Source organism: Coffea arabica, chromosome 2c, assembly GCF_036785885.1.
Source record: "Coffea arabica cultivar ET-39 chromosome 2c, Coffea Arabica ET-39 HiFi, whole genome shotgun sequence".
NCBI lineage: Eukaryota > Viridiplantae > Streptophyta > Magnoliopsida > Gentianales > Rubiaceae > Coffea > Coffea arabica.
In genome coordinates this window covers 30,746,504-30,768,410 of record NC_092312.1, presented here as the reverse complement: position 1 = coordinate 30,768,410, position 21,907 = coordinate 30,746,504, and the positions used below count along the sequence as shown (strand labels likewise).

Sequence of the window (21,907 nt, the reverse complement as noted above, 5' to 3'; positions counted from 1 at the left end):
TCTGTGGGTTGGATTCATTTGTGCTCATGACTTAAATACACATTCCATCCTTCTCAAATGACTCAGAAATCTGATTTGACTGTTTACAAGACAGCAAAGTAGGCAATGCCTTTCGAAGTCCCATGCAAAATAGGGAAAAAAATTGACTTGTAGTGGCACAACAACGTCATTCCTTTGATCATTCAACTGGCAATCCATGTCCACATAATAAATCAAAGCTCAAAAAAAAAATTATCATATTATTATTTTGCAGTGTTTTAGTTAAGTTAAGGTTTTAGTAATTCTATTGGATTAGTTATGGTAGTTTTATTATTTAGGAATTAGAATTTTATTAGAAAATTTCTTGTGAGTGCAAGACTTGTTTACCAAGTCATCTACTCTATAAATATGGTCTTATTATTATCATCAGTTGAAAAGAGTGAAAGTTAATAAGTTCGTTCTTATAATATTATTGATATTACACTGTTGATTTGTTCCTCTTTCCTTTAGTTCTTTAGTGGAATTTTTTGGATTCTAAAGTCCACCAATTTTAATTTTACCACAATGAGCAAATGAAATATATGCAATATGCAAATGAAATAAGTGTAGTATTTTTGCAAAGGAATAATTATTCAAAACGTCCTTTACATTTCGTCAAATGAATTTTTTCATCCTTCATTTTAAAATGGTAACTTTTCATTCCTTACAAAATTAAATTAGTAAAATTTGATTCCAACCTAAATTTTTTTATCACTTTTTATATTGAATCCATCACGTGACCCACACATAGTTATTTGTTTAGGAGTAAAAAAATTAGATCATATTTGTAGTGAAACAAATTACCCAATCCATATTCATTTTTACCTCTAAAAATGTATGATTTGACCCGAATTGTATTCATTTTTCTCTTTAAATAGTGGAATCGGACCCAATCCATACTCATTTTTACCACTAAAAACGTGAGATATGATCTTTTTATACATAAAAAATGATTGCATATGGGTCACATCATGATTTCAGGCTAAAAAATGGTCAGAAACTTATGTTGGAACCAAATTTTGCTAACTTGAATTTGTAAGGAATGTAAAGCTAATATTTTAGAAAGAAAATGACCTGTTTCATCCCTCACATTTCGTAAAAATATTCTTTTCGTCCCTTACATTTAAAACGAAGCAAATTGGTCCTTCACATTTAAAAATCGAAACTTTTACATCCTAGAAATAAACTCTCAGTTGTGAATCAAACCATCTAACAACCCGGTTACAAATTTTAGGGGTAGAATTGGTAGATCACTCGCAAAACATATTTCCAACAAATAAATTAAAATAATTAAAAAATCTTAAAAAAACCCATTTGCTTCTTCAAAAGAACGAAATAGTGCTAAAGCTCTCGAGCACTAAACTCTTAGACAAATACCTCAGTTTTGTTGCATTAAGGGTTTAGTGCTTGAGAGCTTTAGCACAATTTCGTTCTTTTGAAGAAACAAATGGGTTTTAATTAAGATTTTTTAATTGCTTTAATTTATTTGTTAGAAATATGTTTTTGTGAGTGATCTACCAATTCTACCCCCAAACTTTGTAACCGGGTTATTAGATGGTTTGATTCACAACTGAGAGTTTATTTCTAGGATGTAAAAGTTTTAGTTTTTAAATGTGAAGGACCAATTTGCTTCATTTTAAATGTGAGGGACAAAAAGAATATTTTTACGAAATGTGAGGGATGAAACAAGTCATTTTCCCTATTTTAAAAGTGAAAAACAAAAATTTTTATTTACTAAAATGAGAGGGTAATTTATACTCACTGGATCTATGATTGTGGAAATATGCCCATGATGATGACTAGAGTCAAAATCACCTAAACTTAATCTTTAAAAGAAAAAAATGAATTTGTGTTTTTGTACATTTTTAATTGTCTATATTCGTTAGTTTAGTATCTACAATTCTATCTGTGTGTACGCTAGAAGGTGCGACTATGACTAACATACGGCCCAAACGAGAGCAAATGGACGCCAGAAGAAAAACTTGGTATGCACATTAGAACATTTTTTTTTTAGTAGTAGAGGGATGAGATTTAAGAAGTAGGGAGGGTGTCAGGAATAGAATTCAGAATATCTAATTATCAGAACTATAAAAAATGTTGGGCCTCAACCACTGAACTTAATTATTAGAACTATAAAAAAATGCAATCTAAGCACATGGTAACTGAGAACTCAGAACCTCTAATTCCTTATTTCTAGTCTCAACCGCTGAACTTAATTATCAGAATTATAAAAAATGCTGGGTCTCAAACCACTAACTTAATTATCAGAGCTATAAAAATGCAATCTGGGCACATGGCAAATTTTGATTTAATGATGGCTCAGATAAAATAGGATATTCGACCTGTTGATCTGGCTTTGAAGATTACATCCTGGGTTCGTAGGATATTGATTAGTCAGAAATACTCAGAAAGCAGTAGTACCTTTACGGTCTTTATGGAAAGGACGGAATGTTAAAGGAAAAACAACCGGAAAGAGACAACATATGGAAAAGAAACCATCCTAGTAGGCCCCTATGTTTGATGTTTCTTTTCTATTACCGTCTTTTCTTTCTCAACGTTGTGTGTGCTCAAATAGCGAAATCGGCTGAGTACTTCATACAAGAGTATAATTCTAGCAGTAATTTCCCAACTATGAAATTTGGCCCAACAAAATTTTGGGTAACACAATCATTACATATGGGTATTAGATTATATTTCTGCAGAATCATCCCTCACAACTTTTTTTATCTATGTAATGTGCACAATAACACAACTTCTATGTTTTTTGTGTGTTCTTCGAGGTACTTTAGAAATTTACTATACATTTTGTGCTTTAAAAACATTATTTGAAAGGGAAAAAAAAAGTTAATCCTAGCAGATTCAAAGTTAATTGTATATTTTTTTTATACATACATATATATATACACACACTAGTAATAATGTATGTGCATTGAATGTAGTTGTATAATATGTGTAGTTTCATTATTTTGTATTGGACTTTATATTGTTTGCTTGATGTATGTTTTTTTTTTATGTATTTATCTTTGTAGTGTAGATTTTGGAATAGAAGTAAGGGTGGAAAAAAGGTGTTACAAAATTTTAAAAAGTGAGCAATATAAATCAACGTTGTTGAATATAAGAAGGACACAAGGAGAAAGAGTAATCATCAGTAGTTTAATCTTTCACTACTTTTATTTTCTTTTTCAATTGAGTTTTGAGCTTGGAGCATCACTTCTTGCCGTCCCTTTTTTGGTTTTCAAGCATTGTATTAGAACATCATCTTCGATTTTGATTGCATTTGATTTTTTGTTATTTAGTGTGTTTTGCTGAGCATGTTGTTCAGATGCAACAACTAGAGCGGCGTCTTCATCTCTTACTATGTTTGGTAGTTGCTTGAATGCAATTGCAACCATTGATAGGTTTCCATTAGAGGATTGACCAATCTTGTTCAACTTGATGAGGAATTTGAACTCCTTATGCTTTGTGGTGACCATTTTCTTATACAACTTTAATTTCTCCTTGTCCTGTTCAATTTTCAATTTTGTAGATTAGATGGATTCGAATTAAATGTACATAACTAATAAGTGTTGACATCTTTAGAATTGTAATATAATAATTTTAAGGAACTTACCTTGGTAGATGTAGTATATTTTTGAATTGGACATCCAATAAAATTGGTAGCAAATCCTCAAATATGTTATGTCCATCAGCGACTTCCATCTTTATATTGTACCTATTGTTAAAATGTTGTTAACTGTGTGGTTCTTGTTTTTCCTTTTTAATTCAAGATTTTATGTCATGAAATTAATTGAATGGCTAAACTTGGTGTAGAATGTTTTGCTGAATAGTAACATTTGGGCCATTCTGCATCTTCTTCTAGTTCACAATTTTGGTTCTACATTCTTTGCAAGCATTGTAGTATGGTTCCACTTTGTTGTCTATGTCATTAACAATTGCATTGAATATGTAGAAAGCATGCCGAAGAAGAAGGTACTCTGTTATTTTTTTTTACGATATATGCTTATGTGTTTTTTTTGGAAGGGATTTTCTAAATTAAAGAATTGTGGGGGAATAAATTCACCTCTTTCAATGAATGTAATTGATGAATGATGTGTTTCAGTTGAATGTGCTTGGCCAAGTTCATTTTGTTTTTCAAAATCATGGCTTCAATATTTTCACTTTTCTTTGAAGTAATCTTGTATAAGTTTTGAGTACGGTAATTGAAAGCATTCAATGTTTTTTTGGAATACAAAAGTTGGAAAAATTTGTGTTCATACCACTTTTGAAGCTTTGCCGCCTCCTTGCAATTTGGGTTGATTTGTATAGTTGACATATGTTGGAGGAGAGTACACGAACAATCTCTGATTTTCAAGAATAATCACCTTGGAATTGACAGCTACTAAGAAGTTGGGTAGGGCTGAGGTGCGTAGAACGCTCTTTTTAAGACGATACGCGCTCCTACGGTGCTGTTCAAACCAATACAGAGGGTCTAGCGCACCGCCTTCAGGATACAACAGCCCAACTCTATAGTTGTTACTTCTCTTTGATCTGCATAACCAAGAGAAGCAGAAGCTTCCCAATATCTTTCTTTGTCCAAAGAAAACAGAATGAAGGAGAAAGAAATGAATGTGAGGAGGATAGTATTTTAGAGTGATTTTTTGTTGAGAGAAGTGTGTGTCAAATCCTTTTGAGAACTCCACTATTTATAGGCTACAAAATCTTAAGTAAAAGAAGATCCAATGTGTAACAGTTTTTCATATTAAAAGGTAGTTAATTGGTATAATTTGTAACCTAAAGAGTTAATTCACATTTGAATGGGTTATAAAGACTTATTCAAATAATTCTTTTGTAACTCCCACAATAATACATTTGACCAAATAATTCTTTTGTAACTCTTATTCAAAAAAGTAACTCACAATTATAACTCCATTCAAAATGCAATGTAACTCCCACAATAATAATTCCCATAACTCACCAATGAATGCTATTGTAACTCCTTGAAAAGATTTAGCCAAAAATTAAGATTTTATTAAAATACACCAACATTCCCCCACTTATTTTAATAAAATCTGAAAGAGATAAAAGGAAATTTGGGCAAAGTGAGAATATCATGCATAGTAAGAGTGGCATTGCCTTGAAACCTTCACTTAGTATTTCCATAATCCTCATATTAGAGTCAAAGTGGACTAAAGCCTTGAAACTAAAACTACTTTAAGATATGTAAGATTATGTCACCCACATGATATTCAAGATATTAATTAATATGCTTCTTAAGCCAGCACATTACGGCCTTGTGCTTTATCCCAGATTCATGAATGCTTTAGAAAATTAGCCAAATTCTCATAGGAAGTGGCCTTTACTTCCACACTCATATAGGTGAGTCTATCAAGAATGCCCCTATGACTAAGGCATCCCACCCATAAAGGGCTATAGAACTCATTAAAAGATTTATATCAAATCTTACCCTTTTCTTCGTCATAGAACCACGAGCATGCTTTACACCATGGGAAGGGATTTAATATATGCATGCTTTTCACCCAAACCATTCTATGATTCGTTTATCGCTGACCTAATTCTTGGGATCTCCAATCCCTAGATAGTTGTATCCTCATAGATGATTCCAATTTAAAAATTTTTTAGGCTCAAGTCCCATTCCCTTTGATGTTTGAGAAATTTGTTCTCTAGCTAGAGCTTTCGTTAATGGATCAGCAAGATTTTCTTTTGATCTCACATGGTCTATATTTATAGCACCATCACATAAATATGATCTCACAGTACTGTGTTTTCTTCTAATAGCTCTGGATTTTCCATTATAATATTTGTTATGTACTCTACCAATTGCAGCAGTACTATCACAATGTAAAAGTATGGGTGATACCGGTTTATCCCAAACAGGAATTTCAGATAATAAATCTCTTAACCAACTAGCCTCTTCACCGGTAGAAGCTAAAGCTATGAGCTCTGCTTCCATAGTAGATTTAGCAATAATGTGTTGTTTTTTAGATTTCCAACACACAATTGCACCACCCAAAATAAAAATATAGCCAGTGGTAGATAATGAGTCACCAGATTGAGAATTTCAATCTGCATCACTAAACCCTTCCAGAACAGCAGGGTAATTTTTATAAAGTAAACCATAATTTATAGTACCTTTAAGATATTTCATAACACGAGTAATAGCATTCCAATGATCATAACTAGGCTTACTTGTAAATCTACTCAAAATATTTACAACATAAGCAATATCTGGTCGAGTACAATCAGTGGCATATCTCAAACTTCCAATTATACTTGCATATTCATGCTGATTTAACACAAATGCATCATTCTCAGTTGGATATAAATGCACACTAGAATCAAAAGGAGAGGAAACTGGTTTACAATCATAATACTTATATTTTTTAAGTATTTTTTCAATATAATGTGCTTGATCTAACATAATTCCTCTAGGGGTTCTAGTAATTTTCATTCCAAGTATTACATTGGTTTCACCCAAATCTTTCATATCAAAATTATTTTTTAGTAACCCCTTGGTATTTTCAATAATATTCAAATTAGTCCCAAAAATTAAAAGGTCATCAACATACAAGCATAGGATAACATGAGTATCTTCAATAGATTTATAGTAAATACATTTATCACTTTTATTTATTTTAAAATTATTTGATATCATGCTCCTATCAAATTTTTCGTGCCACTGCCTAGGAGCTTGTTTCAAACCATATAAAGATTTTGTTAACTTACACACTTTGTTTTCATGACAAGGTTGTACAAAACCTTGTGGTTGATCCATATATATTTCTTCTTCTAAATCTCCATTCAAAAAAGTTATTTTTACATCCATTTGATGAATTTTAAGATTATGAATGGCTGCAATAGCTATAAACAATCTTATTGATGTAACTTTTGTTACTGGTGAATATGTATAAAAAAAGTCTACATTTTCTTTTAGCTTAAAGCCTTTAGCTACAAGTCTTACTTTATATTTATCTATTGTGCCATCTAGTTTTAATTTTCTCCTAAGTACCCATTTGCATCCAATAGTTTTACAACCAATAGGCAAATCAACTAACTTTCAAGTTTTATTTGACAATAAGGATTCCATCTCTTCATTTATAGTTTCTTTCCAAAAAATAGAATTAGGTGAGTTTAAGGCTTCTTCTATAGTTTTTGGATCACCATCTACAGAATAAACTAAATAATCTGGTCCAAAGTTCTTTTCTACTCTAGCTCTTTTACTTCTTCTCAAATTTTCATTAGTTTCAAAATTTTTCAAATGTGTAGAGCTAGTTTCATTTATTATTTTTTCCTTTTCATCCCCCACTATTTCTTAATTCAAATGGAAATTTATCTTTATGAAAAATTGCGTCAAGAGATTCTATTATAATATTACTTTCTATGTCATAAAATCTATAAGCTTTACTGGTTAAGGCATATCCAACAAATGCACACTTTCTAACTCTAACTCCTAATTTAGGAAATTTTGGATCGGCTAATCTAACATATGCCAAACAACCCCACACACGAAAATAGTTTAAATTTGGTTTCCTTTTATTCCATAACTCATAAGGTGTTAAAAGAGTTTGTTTTCTAGGCACTCTATTCATTATGTAATTAGCTGTCAAAATTGCTTCTCCCCAAAAATTCTTTGGTGCATTTGCATTCACCATTATTGTATTTGTTAAATTTATTAAAGTTCTATTTTTACATTCTGCTACACCATTAGATGCAGGTGAATAAGGTGGAGTAGTTTCATGAACAATTCCTAAAGATTTAATGTAATCAATTAGTCCCAAAGTTTCATATTCTTTTCCTCTATCACTTCTAAACTTTTTAATTTTCTTGTCAAAACGATTTGCAATTTCTTGTACATATGTTACAAGTTTTTCATGTGTTTCACTTTTATGTTTCATAAGATATACATAAGTATATCTAGAAAAATCATCTATAAAAGTTATAAAATATCTTTTACCACCACGTGTAAGAGTGCCTTCAAATTCACAAATATCAGTATGTATTAATTCAAGTAAATCACTACTCCTTTCTACTTTTACATGTGGCTGTTTTGTGATTTTTGTCAAGCTACAATACTCACATTTTTCAAAATCATTTTGAAACTTAGGTAACAATCCAATATAACTCATATTCTTTAAATATTTAGAATTAACATGACAAAGTCGAGCATGCCATAAATTAGTACTAGAAGCAATATAAACAGAACTAAGAGATACATTATTCATTTCAACATTCAATTTGAACATACCATCATATGCATAGCATTTTCCAACAAATGCATTATTTTTTGTAATCACATATTGATCAGAATCTATAATTTGCTTGAATCCAGCTTTGTTGAGAAGATAGCTTGAAACCAAGTTCTTTTTTATTTGAGGAGTATGAAGAACATCTTTCAAAGTTAAAGTACGCCCAGAGGTGAATTTTAGATCCACATCACCAACACCCACCACCTTAGTGGTATGTGAGTCACCAAGTAGGACCATTTTACCTTCTTCAGCATGAGTGTAGCTTTTGAACCAATCTTTATCATGGCAAATGTGCCTAGAAGCACCTGAATCTGCCCACCACCCTTCATCATTTTCTAGCATGTTCACCTCAGTTATCATAGCCACTAATGGCTCTTCAGCTACAGGAGCTTGAGGTTTATCACCATGCTTTTTAAGTTGTCCACGTTTTCTAAAATAACAATTCTTGGCTTGGTGACCAGATTTTTCACATACAAAACATGGACCCCTAAGAGTTTTATTATTAGTAGAAGGGGTTTCTTGATTCTTTCTAGGTCCTTTATATTGATAATGTGGTCTATTCTTATTTTTCATATTTTTTTCCTCTAGGTCTCAAGTATGCATTATTCTTAAAATTCTGACCTCTAGAGACATTATCAGTTGAAGTAATAAAATGTACCTTATTAGTGTCATCATTGCCATTTGTCTCCTTAGGCTTATCTTGCTTCCTTGCCTCCTCTTCAATTCTAAGTCGAGCCATGCGATTGACTAGAGTGATCTCCGATTGCTTGTGGCATAGTCCCTCTTGAATATCCCTCCAAGAGTTTGGTAATTTGTCAATTATAGCGGCCACTTGCATTTGTTCGTCCACCTTGATGCCTTCAGATTGAATTTCATGAACTATATTTTGTAGTTCATGTATTTGAACAAGGACAGATTTATTTTCTGCCATTTGATACTTGAAGTAGCGGCTACAAGCGTATTTCTTGGCTCCAGCTTCTTCAGTATCATATTTCTTTTGCAAAGCCTTCCAAATCTTTTTAACTGTGGAATAAGAAGTGGAATAGTAATCATAAAACTCATCAAATAAGCAATTAAGAAGATAGTTTTTGCAATCTTCTTTATCACTTCTCCATTTTTGAACACATTGTTCGTGCTCTTGCTTCTGTTGCTCATCCATGTCATCAACACGGATTTTGGTTGGATTTTTTGCCGTGAGTACCCAAGCTACCTTCATGAGTTTTAGGTAGAAAAGTACTTTTTTAGCCCATCTTTTGAAGTATTCGCCATTGAACTTGAAAGGTTTGTTGAGATCTGTAGAACTTCCGACGGATGTAGGGATAGTAGAGTTAGCGTTGCTCTCCATTTGAGTATCGTCTTAAAATTGTTGGAGGAGAGTACACGAACAATCTCTGATCTTCAAGAATAACCACCTTGGAATTGACAGCTATTAAGAAGTTCGGTAGGGCTAAGGCGCGTAGAACGCTCTCTTTAAGACGATACGCGCCTCTACGGTACTTTTCAAACTGATACAGAAGGTCTAGCGCGCCGCCTCCAGGATACAATAGCCCAACTCTATAGTTGTTACTTCTCTTTGATCTGCACAACCAAGAGAAGCAGAAGCTTCCCAATATCTTTCTTTGCCCAAAGAAAACAGAATGAAGGAGAAAGAAATGAATGTGAGGAGGACAGTATTTTAGAGTGATTTTTTTTTTTGAGAGGAGTGTGTGTCAAATCCTTTTGAGAACTCCACTATTTATAGGCTACAAAATCTTAAGTAAAAGAAGATCCAATGTGTAACGATTTTTCATATTAAAAGGTAGTTAATTGGTATAATTTGTAACCTAAAGAGTTAATTCACATTTGAATGGGTTATAAAGACTTATTCAAATAATTCTTTTGTAACTCCCACAATAATACATTTGACCAAATAATTCTTTTGTAACTCTTATTCAATAATAATTCCCATAACTCACCAATGAATACTATTGTAACTCCTTGAAAAGATTTAGCCAAAAATTAAGATTTTATTAAAATACACCAACAACATAAAAGTTGTCGACAATTGAAACTCTCCTAGAATATGTTAAAACATTAAGTTGTATATATTACACACGTTTTTCTTCCTTTTCTTGCCTTTTTTTTTTTTTGCTTTGGTATTTAGATAGTTAGAATTGCATTATTGCAATTGTTGGTTTTTGAGATGCAACTTCTTGTAGAGATTGCCCCTCGTTAACCGCCACATCTTCCCACAAGTTAATTTTCATGGTGTCAAGCCTAAATTTTGAAAATATATTTTAATATTAAAATGTTAGTGATGAAGTAACAACGATGGAGTCGTAAACAATATTTGAAATGTGAAATGAAACATAGAAAGGAAACTAAATTTAATCGAGAATAGTTTTAGCAAGAATTAGAATTGAACTATTAGGTGCTCAAACCTCATCATGAACACTTATATAAAGGTAAAAGTGAAATCAGAAGCATGTTTTTGGGTGCTTGAGGCTTCAAATAATGGACCAAAATCATAGTTAGAAACTTTGGTGAATGACAAGCATACGAAGAGTACTATAAACTATGTGACGATAATCCCATATACTTGTGGTACAAAATTTGGTGATTGTGGTTATCTCTAAAATTATCATGTACTTGTCATTTGCTTTCCTTGACTCTTACATACCTTATATTGCTATTCCACTATTAGCTATAGACTTTGAGTTCTACTTTATCTAGCTATCTATCTATTAATATATAATATAATCATATTTCTTTCCTTTTTTGTGATGTCTAATATACCCTTTACTTATATAAATTGCCTACTCCATTCTAGCAAAATCCTAAATGAATGCGCTTGATTAGATTTTGACACGACACAAGAGGACTCCTGCATGATTTGAACTACATTTTCAGTAGTTGCTTGAGGACTCTTGCATCATTTCAACCATCTTTTCACTAGTTCCTTGAGGATTCGTGGATGATTTGAATAACTTTTTCAGTAGTTCATTTTATGAATTGTCTAAAAAAAAGTTTTGGAGTATTGACACGAAGAAGTAATCAAATGTGATGCCCCCGATTGCAAAAGAACAATTTGAGGCCAGAAAAGAAAAAAATCAAGGCTGTAAAAAATGTCTTGGATATGTTCAAGGCTGTGAAGGCCTACGTCGATGCAAACCTTGAGGCATACACGACTAAATAATGCTACCACATATTGTTCAGATGGTCAACTTATTATTGTTGCAGGAGGACACATGAAGAAACAAATTCTATTGCAACAACAAAAAAAACATTCTTCAGAATCTTTGAAGTAACTTTGTGAATTCTTTAAGTGTCCAATTTTCACATTGCGTGAATTTCTTTCAAGCATCAATTGGCCAGGTTGGTTTTTTCTTTTGAGTTGTGATCGCATTTCTTCAAGCAGTTTGTTCCTTTAGCATAAATTTCTACTTTTAGGAAATTTTTTATATTCTTGCAAGCTCATTTTTTTGGCTCTATTGCACAAAAGGATTAAAATCAACTGTTCAAGAAGAATAATTTTATTACAGATAATTATTTTGGATTGTTTGCTGGTCCATATGATAATTTTGAGCATCTCTTGTGTGTTTCTTGTGACAGCCCCACCTCACCCTAAGGCAAACCAAAGAGTTCGGCGGACCGCCTGCCCAACTCTCGTCGGGACTCAGTCGTTCACTTTAGACCTCAATCAAAATCGGAATAAAATCACAAGAATTTGTATAACAAAATCCAAAACTTAAAACGAAACTTATCTATATTTCTATCTCAAAAGGGAGTTTAACCATTGAATATACAAAGGTTCTCAATTCTTCATACATCTAGCCCATGCCAAGCGCTAGGGCGAGAACCATTACAAAAGAAATGAAAGAACTAGACCAAACTAGTTTACACCGAGCTTTGGTCCTTGCTCGCCTTCCGCTGTTAAGGAAAACAAAACTAAATGGATGAGCTAAAAGCTCAATGAGGTTCCGAACATATAATCAAGCGACAAGTTCAATGTAGTTACCACAAACAATCAATAACTCAAGAAACATTACAATGGAAAGCGATAGGAACACATTCATTAAAAGGATACGTGCTCACAAGGAGCCATTCATTCATTCGTTCATTCATTCTCCTGTCATTTCCCCTTATTCCTCCAATCATTTGAAAATACATTTTGATAAGTAAAATCCCTCATTTGCGTTGACATTCGTTCATTCATTTCATTCACCCCCTTCCCGGACATTGGCCAGGGCTCCACCAGACTTCAAGATAATACTCGAGTATACCAAACGTTCACCCAGGGTCACTAAATTGCCCGACCGAGTCCGCTTCTGACTTGAGTCGATCAGTAACGAAGGGCAGGGCCTTGTTCAGCCAAGAGGCTTACATTCATGCACAACTAGCATTTAATCACGTAAACATTGACAATTTCAAATTTCATTTAAGTCGAGTGCGATAAAGTATACACTCGCCTAACAAACTCATTTTAAGCAATCATTGAAAATATTTAACATGTTATCAATCGTTCATAACAAGTCATATAAATAAGAACAAGCCACATAGGCAATGAAAATATAACAAACAAGGAACACTCACCTATTTATGCAAAATAACATCCAAAGTTTCCTTCCGGATACACCCTCAATCACCAAGGTATCCTAATATAATCAAACGAACACATTATGCTTCAACCATCAAAGATATAAGTGAGTCAAAGAAAAGTCGCAAACGTACTAGTACAAAGTATAAATATGGTTTTGGTAGTGAAAAGAGTACATTGAAACCAAAAGACATAAGTAAAATATTTGTAAAACTTAGACTCACTTGTAAAACTTTAAAATTGCTATTTGAGTCGAAGTGGCAAAGAAAACGTAAATACCCTAGATGGTTCACATGGTATTCGCTCTCAAACCTTACTCAAGTCGCAAGTATATCGACCTAGTTCTCGAGCGTAAATTTGGGCAGCACGCCCTTTGTATTTATCTATTTTCCAACCATTTATGGCTTCATTCTTTTCTTCAATCAAACCCAAAGTCTTATACAGAATCATCTCATTTCACTAGCCATTTCATAGGCTCCAAGTCATACAGGTATAAAATCAAGCTAGGAGCATGTGCGGAAATGAAGTTTAAGTCAAGAAACAAAAGACAGATTTGACATTATTTTGCGTAACGGACACAACTGAGGCTACGCTTATCGGATTGAGGTGCAATTTAACCGTTTCGAAGCTAAAACAAAGATCTACAACTTTGATGAAGACCGCTCAGTCCATTTTGCAGTGTATCTAAGTCAAAATGTCAAATTACAGAATCAGAATCTCACACTCGGGCTAGTTAACCGCACTATACGTAAACAACCATAACTCAGGCTACCGAAGTCCAAATGAGGTGATTCCAGGGGTGTTGGAAAGCTAGGACATAGCAATACAACTTTTATGTTTTGGCTAAATGCTAGTTTAGTATGTATAAAGGTGAAAAGACACGATCAGATTGATGAAATGTCAAAACTGTCCATTGGACTAAACCTGTGGTAGTCATGGGTATTTCGGTCTTTTCACAGGCTACGTTGCTCCGATTGAGCTGATATTTTTCAAAAAACTATAAAACATCATTCTATACAACTTTTATGTTTTGTGCTAAGCCTAATTCGGCCTCTAACATATGGAACTAGAACCGGGCAAAACTGAAGCTTCAATTTCCAGAAATCTGGAATTTTGCTACATCAAGCTATAATTTACATTTTTACCTTAAAGCCGCCACTACTTTCTCCTTTACAAGATTATATACCATATATACACACCATATAACACCTAACCAACAAGAATTATAAGTGAATAAATCAAAACCCTATCTCAAAATTCATCCCTCCAATCATCAAAACCATTTCAAACAAGCATCACAAGCACAATTCTAACATTAATACCCAACTTAATCATGATTAATGGAAAAGAAAGGGTGATCAGCCATTATACCTCAAGACAAGGCCTTGCAAGAGTGATCCTCCACTACTCCTTGAAATTTTTGGTTCCTTAAGCTTCCCAAGCTCTCAAACTATTGATTAATCGATTTAGATTTCTTGTTTTCTCACTTAAGTGGATCAAACTCAAGATGGACTATAGTTTCTTTCTCTTGGCTTTCCCTCTCTTTCTCACGGTTCATATGGCAGAAATGGAGGCTGAAATAAAGTGCAATTGAAGCTTCAAGAAGGTTAAAAGGATAGGAATTGATTTGGGTCAAAGTGGACAAATGTCACCCTTGGATTGGAAGTCAATTTTTTTCCTTTTCTCCCTTATTTTGGTCCACAATTTCGGCTGACTTGAGCTGGTTTAAGGGCTGATATTTTGCACTAATATCAAGGCTATTTTATGATAAGAAAGTGGTAGTCAAGTGGGGTGTTCAATCGGTAGTGAACGGTACCCGTCGGTTCAACCCGTTTTTCCTTAAATCGCATATACTAGGGTTTTAACTTATAATTCACTAACTTATTATTAGCACTTCTAATCACACACTTAATATCATCTAAAACTCACTCTTAATCACCAAATTTGATCCACACTCCGTACCGGATAGCCACACCATGGATAGGCGTAAAACCCCTGATTCGCACTAACTTGAAAACGAAAAGGAAAAACCCTTAATTCTATATTCATTTGCACTTATTGTGGGGTGATTGGGTAGTAGAGCCATTATAAAGTAATAATTTTCTAATAAAAGGGTATTTGTAAGAAAAATATAAGGAATTTTATGGGTCCTCACATCGATAATGCGTTTCAAATTTAACGTACACTAATTCATACTAGGAAAATGAATTTAAAACTGTACTTGCTTGTAAAAATGCATAGAAAGTTTAATATTTCCAAGAAAAGTATAAAATGTAGGCAAAGGAATAAAATAATGCTGAGAAAATGTGAAAATTTTTGGGTTCTCACACTTCTCATTTTCGATCTTCAATTTGGGTGCCTTCTTAGGGACAAATAAGCATATCTGATCAATGACAACTATATTTATCTTTGCAAAGAAATATGCACTTGAATCAATGGGCATGCAGTTTGTTGTTATCTTGTCTGCCTCTATATCATTGTGCTTGTATTTAGTTGTTTTCTAAAGTCTAATACGAAACTTAACAAAAGAAAGAAAGGAAAGAGTAGACACAAAATTGTTGAACTGAAAAGTCCATGGTGTAGAGTGCTTAATTATGTTTCATTGCTCTATTTCATATGCATAATATATCATTCTACTACTAAATGCTTCGCTTGGTAGTTGTTTAGTCAGGTATCCCTTGAGTTCTTATCAATTGTATAGTCAGGTATTCCTTGATGTCTTACCAGGTTACTAGGGAATTAAAAGAGCATAGTGACTTGATTTTTAACATAGGACTGATTGAGATTAGTTTAGTGGGTAAAATAAATCAGGAAATAACATAGCAATCAAATCGTTTATTTAAAACTTAATCACATGCAAATATTTACATTTAAATGAGTCATCCATTGCACCTTATAAATGAAAACATGCACAGAGAGCAAATTTAATAATTGTGTGGTGTACGTTTAGAGGGGTAATCTTTATGATTGTGACACACACGCCTATAAAATTGTGAAATTTGTATAAGCATGTTTACGTCTATAATTCATTTGACTCTTTTAAGATGGTTTAGACTGCAACAGCGACTTGTTTAAGGAAGAAAATTTGACATTGTTAACTACTAGACTCAACATGGATGATACTTACAAGAATTCTTATGGCATGTTGTACCTTTGTATCACTTTTAATGATAGTATTTAATCTATTTTGAATGCTTATTTGATTTGTTATGCTAGGTTGTTTATTTTTTCTCGATTACTTAACGCTTCGAATGGTTATGCTTAATTTGACGTATTTATAACACCCTAATTTTTTCACAAAAAATAAAAAATTACGGTTATGTTGAAAAGTATGCTCTTAAAAGCAAGAGAAATCTACGAAAAATATTCAAATATTGAGCATGATATTGCTGAGGTACCACTTTTACTATTATAGAATAAGTTATGATGTCCACTTGTTTTGTGTCCATTATTGGTTTTAGTCAAAAGTATATGGGATAATTTTAGAAACCTCCCTTGAGATTTCTGACAATTTCACTCAACTCTCCTTAATTTTAAAAAATTATACTGATCTCTCTTACCCATCAGGTTTGAATTATACTTAAGTATCCTAAAATACGCTTATGCAATATTATACATCAAAAGAAAGTGAAAAAAAGGTTTAGTGATCAATTTAACCCAAAAAAAAAAGAAACACTTTCATCTAGACTTGCAATGCTTCCACGATAATTGTAAATCCAAAATCTCATCAACCGATTCAAATGAACTCCAACTTAATCCCCAAATTCTATCAATTTTGGCATCATCAAAATCCCAAACTGTACTTGAATCACTTCCTCTACAAATCAACAATAACAACCACCACCAACTAAACTACCCTCAAAAAGCTTCCTGCCCCAAATTAACACTATATCTTGTCTATTGACTAATCTCACATCTCAAATTATGAGCCCAATACCTATCACCTATCACCTTCCTTGAACATAAAAAGACCTGGCTAACCATTATTGATGCTTGCCAAGAGCAACCCCATACTCCAATGGCACTAGGAATAGAGAAACTAATCTTTGTGAGAAACCACCACCAATACTTGTAAATCAAACAAAAATAAAACCAAATAAAGATATTAGATTCTAGTGTGTAACAAACATAGTAGCATAACCCAGATTCGTCCCTTTTTCTCTTCCAACCATAGCTCATTAATTTCATTTTTTCCCCTCTATCACAACCATCACTATCTAATTTGACCATGAAATTTTCATTTGCTCCCTCAATTTGTAATTTTGGAAATTTTGATTCTTTAATGTATGCAAATTATAAAACAAGAAAAAATAAACAAGAGGGGCTAATAGTTAAGTACCACAGAAAGGGAGAAGTATACAAGAAATAAACACTTCAAGTAGGTTTGCATAGTGGTGTAGTTGATGGGTGGAAGAGACTATGGGATTATAGGCAGGAAGGAGAGAATCATAAGAGTTAGAAAAAAAGGGAGTAAAAGAGAAAAGAAACTGCTGTTAATTAAAGTAGAATTGGGGATGATGTCGAGTTGTTATAGATTTTTATTTTTTCTTTTACTTTTGGTTTTGTTTTTGTGTCCCATATATGTGGTAAATTATCTATTAAATAGAGGGTATTGTAATCATTTATTGAATCGAGGGAGGTCAGTGTAATTTTCTAAAATTGGAGGGAGTCGAGTGAAATTGTCAGAAACCTCACTCAAAGGAGGTTTCTGAAAAATTGTCCCAAATTATATGGTCTTTAGTATGGTCCAATCATTTCTCATTTTTTGGATTATATTGAGGTTTAGTCAATGCTTCATAGAAACTAATCTACCGATATTCAAAGGACGTATAAGTCAATGTCACATAGAAACCGTCGTTAAGAGAAACATATCATTATTTAGAATCTCCTGTACCCATCTTCTTTAGCCTTTGTGAAACCTAATAGGGTTGGCCTTTGTGGAAGAAACAGAAACCTGGTAGGGGTTGATTGTCTTATAATCAATTTAATTTTGCTTGAAAGTTGTTTCCAAAGCATGCACAAAAAGATGTTGCCATGTGGAGGCTCCATTTTTATTTGATGTATGGATATGACATTATTAGATAGAGTATTCTTTCTCTTAAAGAATTGATGGAATATTCAAGGTCCACAAAAATAGATTTCCAGACAAATACTTTAGGCCTCTTTATTCTGGCTGTAGAATTTTTTTTCTTTCAAAGAAATGTTAATCACACTCTACTTTTTGTTAGTTTCACTCCCACCATTTGTTTTTGGGCAAAAAATCTCAGCGGCCGTTAAACTATTTTTGACATTTATTTTTAACCATCAAACTATTTTTCATTTCAATTCGAACACTCAAACTAACTAATTAGTATGCCTGCAGCCATTTCATTGGATTTTGCTCTAAGTTTACAAAATAAACCAAACACATGCAAATCACATGTCGGAATTTAAGGGTAAATATGTCCACTAAACTTCTCAATCCGAACATGAAAACTCCAACGGCTACTAAACTATTCTGCTCGTACAGTTTTGGCCACTTCATTTTTTTTTCCAATATAGTCATTGAACTCTTAAATCAGTATAGTAGTGATCATTCCGTCAAATGTTTCTATTAGTGCTAACAGAATGAGCCCCATGTGCATTTCGCATTCCAAAAATAAGGGCAATTTCGTAAGGTCAATTTTTAAAATTTTTTTAATCTAGAGTTTTAGATTTTCTAGCTAACAAAAAATAAAATTTAGAATCTTTAATAGTTGCTTTAATATATTCTAATTTATAAGTTTATGACAAGTGTCGAGCCTGTGCAATAATAAAAATAGAACCTAACTATCACTAAAAGTAGTCAATAATTAATCCTAGTTACTGGAGCAGGAATTCTAGGTGTGCAATGGGTTACTTGATTCACCCTATTCCTGAAGAGTGTACTTAATCCGATATATCAGAATTAATTAGTTGACAAGAATTACTAAATAGTAGATAGTGGCAGGCAGGGTCGTCTTCTCAGGGACTGGGGATATTCGTCTCTTTGAAATTTCAATTGGTAAAGGTGGATTTTATCGGAATGAAACAAAAAATAATTAAGCAATTCAACTAAAAAAATAAATAATTAACTAGCACGAATATAGTAGGAATTAAATCAAGAATAGATAAATTCTAGCCAAAGATACAACTACTCAGACACAGTCCACTTATCCGATTATTGATGCAAGGGAGATTCACTTAATTTATTAATAGACTAATTATAGTCACTGACAAACTCTAACGACCAATTTTTCCTTAATTTATTGATAACCAATGTACGACCATTGATTATCCCTAACCAGAAAATACTCCTAGGTACGACTATAGGAATTAATTTTCCAATTGGATTAAAAACTAGAAAAACCTAACCCCAATCAATAACAGTAGGAGGGTTATTTAAATTAGATTGCACGTTCCCCTAGTATGTAAACATGCCAGTTGCCACTAATATTAATCAATCAAATAATTACGGATTTAATTGACTAATTTGACAGGAGATTAATAAGTCACATTGAACATCGGGCCCTTGACATCCAATTAACAAAATAATCCCATGGAAATTCAAATAGGCAATGTGCAAATATTAACAAATTAAGAAATGCGTGAAAACTAGTTAGATCTTATAGATATTTGGGACTACGCCGTCGAGTTGATCCTTGACTAGATGAAAGACTTAGCCACGCCGCATAAATAAATCTCCATTCAAATTAATTGACTCCATGAATGTCAAACCATTTTTCACTAATTAATCAAGTAAAAGATGTTTTTCCCCGTTGGGAATTTTGTCGAACAGTAGGCGTGCATGAAAAAAGAAGGAAAACTAAACTATTGCTAAAAACTGTCCCTAGCCTCTATACGTTTGTTTCTAAACATTGACTAATGCCTTTCTATCTCCCTGGTCCCCGCCGAAATTGAGAATCAACCGAAAGTGAGGCTCTGCCAGAATTCCCTTTCTTTTCGTTTTCCATTCCTAGGAGGACTGCTAGTCAGCAGCTCTTCATCAGCCAAAAGCAAAAGGAAATCCGTCTCCTTCTCAACTATGTTTTCAAAACCGGACTGGGTATCGACTCGGTCAAGCTCAGGGGTCAGGGGTCAATGGATTCAATCGGGTTCGATAAGGGTTAAATTGGATGACGTCATAAATAAAATTTATTTAAAAATTAAAATATTATATGTAAAATATCTAATAACATGTTTATATTAATAAAGGTATATTTATATATATTTGATGTTTTAAATATATTTAACAAGAAAATACAAAGAAATTAGAACAATCAAGTAACAATTTATATTATTTAATGAGCATTAACAAGTTTAGAATTAAAATTATGGACTTAATTGAAAAATAATACCAAACTTTAAGAAAATATTGATAAAGTATGAAATATTTGAGGTATATTAATAATTTTTAACAATTTAGGGGTCAAAACATAATATTGAAAAAGTTTGAGTTTTTTTTTTTGAAAAAACTGTTTGAACCGGAAAATCCGGTTTTTTTGGTCAAACCCGATTTTTGACCGGATTTGACCGGGTTTTTACTTACCCAGTTTTGAATCATGATTCGGACCGGACATTTGGCCGGTTCCCGATTCGACCGGTCCGAATCTGAAAACACAGCTTCTCAACACCATGTGGCCCGGTTTGTGAAGCCCTTAGAAGTCTCAATTTTCTCCAGAAAGTCCCTCCTATTTTGTGCTTTTCTGTTCCACTCCCTGAAATTGAATCCAGATACCAAATATAAGTATATATAAACAATTAAACAATATTTGGCAAGGACAATGGGGGGAATTAATAATAAAATTACTAACAATTAACACCCTATCAGTTTAGAGAAAATCTAAATTATATGCTCAAGTTCTTGTGAATTATTTCCAAGAACCCTAAAAATAAATATACATAGTAGATTTAATGGGAAAATTCGAATGAAAGCTCACTAATATACTATTTTGATAGGTTGAGTGTCCAATTTGAATGAAAGATCACCAAGAATATATTGTTTGTATCTTTCAACGGGTATTTAAGATTATTTTGCTTATCTATTTGGACAAATTTGCCTATAGTTTTTGGCACGTGCAGTGCACAAACAACTCATTCTGTTAGGTTTGACATTGAATTTGGATGGAATAGCCACTAATATATACATTTGTGAGTTGAGTGGCCTTTTTGAATCAAAAAATAATTGAATGATTAAAAGCGTATCATCAAAACAGTTTAGTGACTGCAGAAATTTTTTGCCTTCAAGTCGAGAAACTCAATGAACATATTTACGCTTAGGTTTTGACATGTGATTTGCACGTGTTAGGTTTATTTTGTTGATTAAGAGCAAAATCTGACGAAATAGTCATAGATATACTAATTAGTTAGTTGAGTGACGAATTGGGATAAAAAATAGTTTGATAGTCCAAAGTAGATGCAAGTAATAGTTTAATAGTCGTCGAGATATTTTACTCTTTGTAATTATCATATAGTCTAATAAATAAAAAAACTATCTGATAAAAGTGATAGGGGAAGTGGGATTAACAAAAAATAGGGAGTTGAATTAACATTTCCCATTTTTTAATTTCAGTACAAGTCTAGATCACGTGAGGGCTGCCAATCATGAGCTCATGGAGAAACATATTATTAGGATCTGTTAATGATTTTTCCTTTGATTGATGTGGCTACCTAAACTAAAATTTAGAGGATTACCTTGATTTACGTAATGTGGAATACTATGAAATAAACTAAAGAGCAGGTAAAGCCAAAACTTATACTAGAAATAAAAAGATTTTAAATTAACCAGAAAGGCTAGTCATAAGCAAAAGATGAAAAAATTTAAAAACATGCCCTAAAGAAATAAAGCAGAGCACAAATTTGGTATTTGTGTCGATTGTACATTAGATTTTACTTACAATTCAATAGTTGCAATTTTATACTATGGAGTTATGTATTAAGGAAAAGGTCTAATAAGCATTGCTTTTTCTAAGAGAATTAAGTTGATGAGGTCTAATAATCAAAGACTTTCCGTGATATTTTTGCCTTTTACACATCCCAATTTTTCTTTGAAGAACATGCAAATTTTGTTTTG

At 32.7% G+C, this 21,907-nt stretch overlaps 1 long non-coding RNA gene across 1 annotated transcript; it reads right to left on the bottom strand.

Annotated features, from left to right (window-relative positions):
- Nucleotides 1-11,988: 11,988 nt before the first annotated feature.
- LOC140035906 (uncharacterized) lies at nt 11,989-14,400 on the bottom strand. The gene is made up of 3 exons (XR_011839802.1): nt 14,209-14,400; nt 12,834-12,895; nt 11,989-12,170 (listed from the first exon to the last, which is right to left on the bottom strand). It is a non-coding gene; the product is annotated as an uncharacterized lncRNA (long non-coding RNA).
- Nucleotides 14,401-21,907: the final 7,507 nt, after the last annotated feature.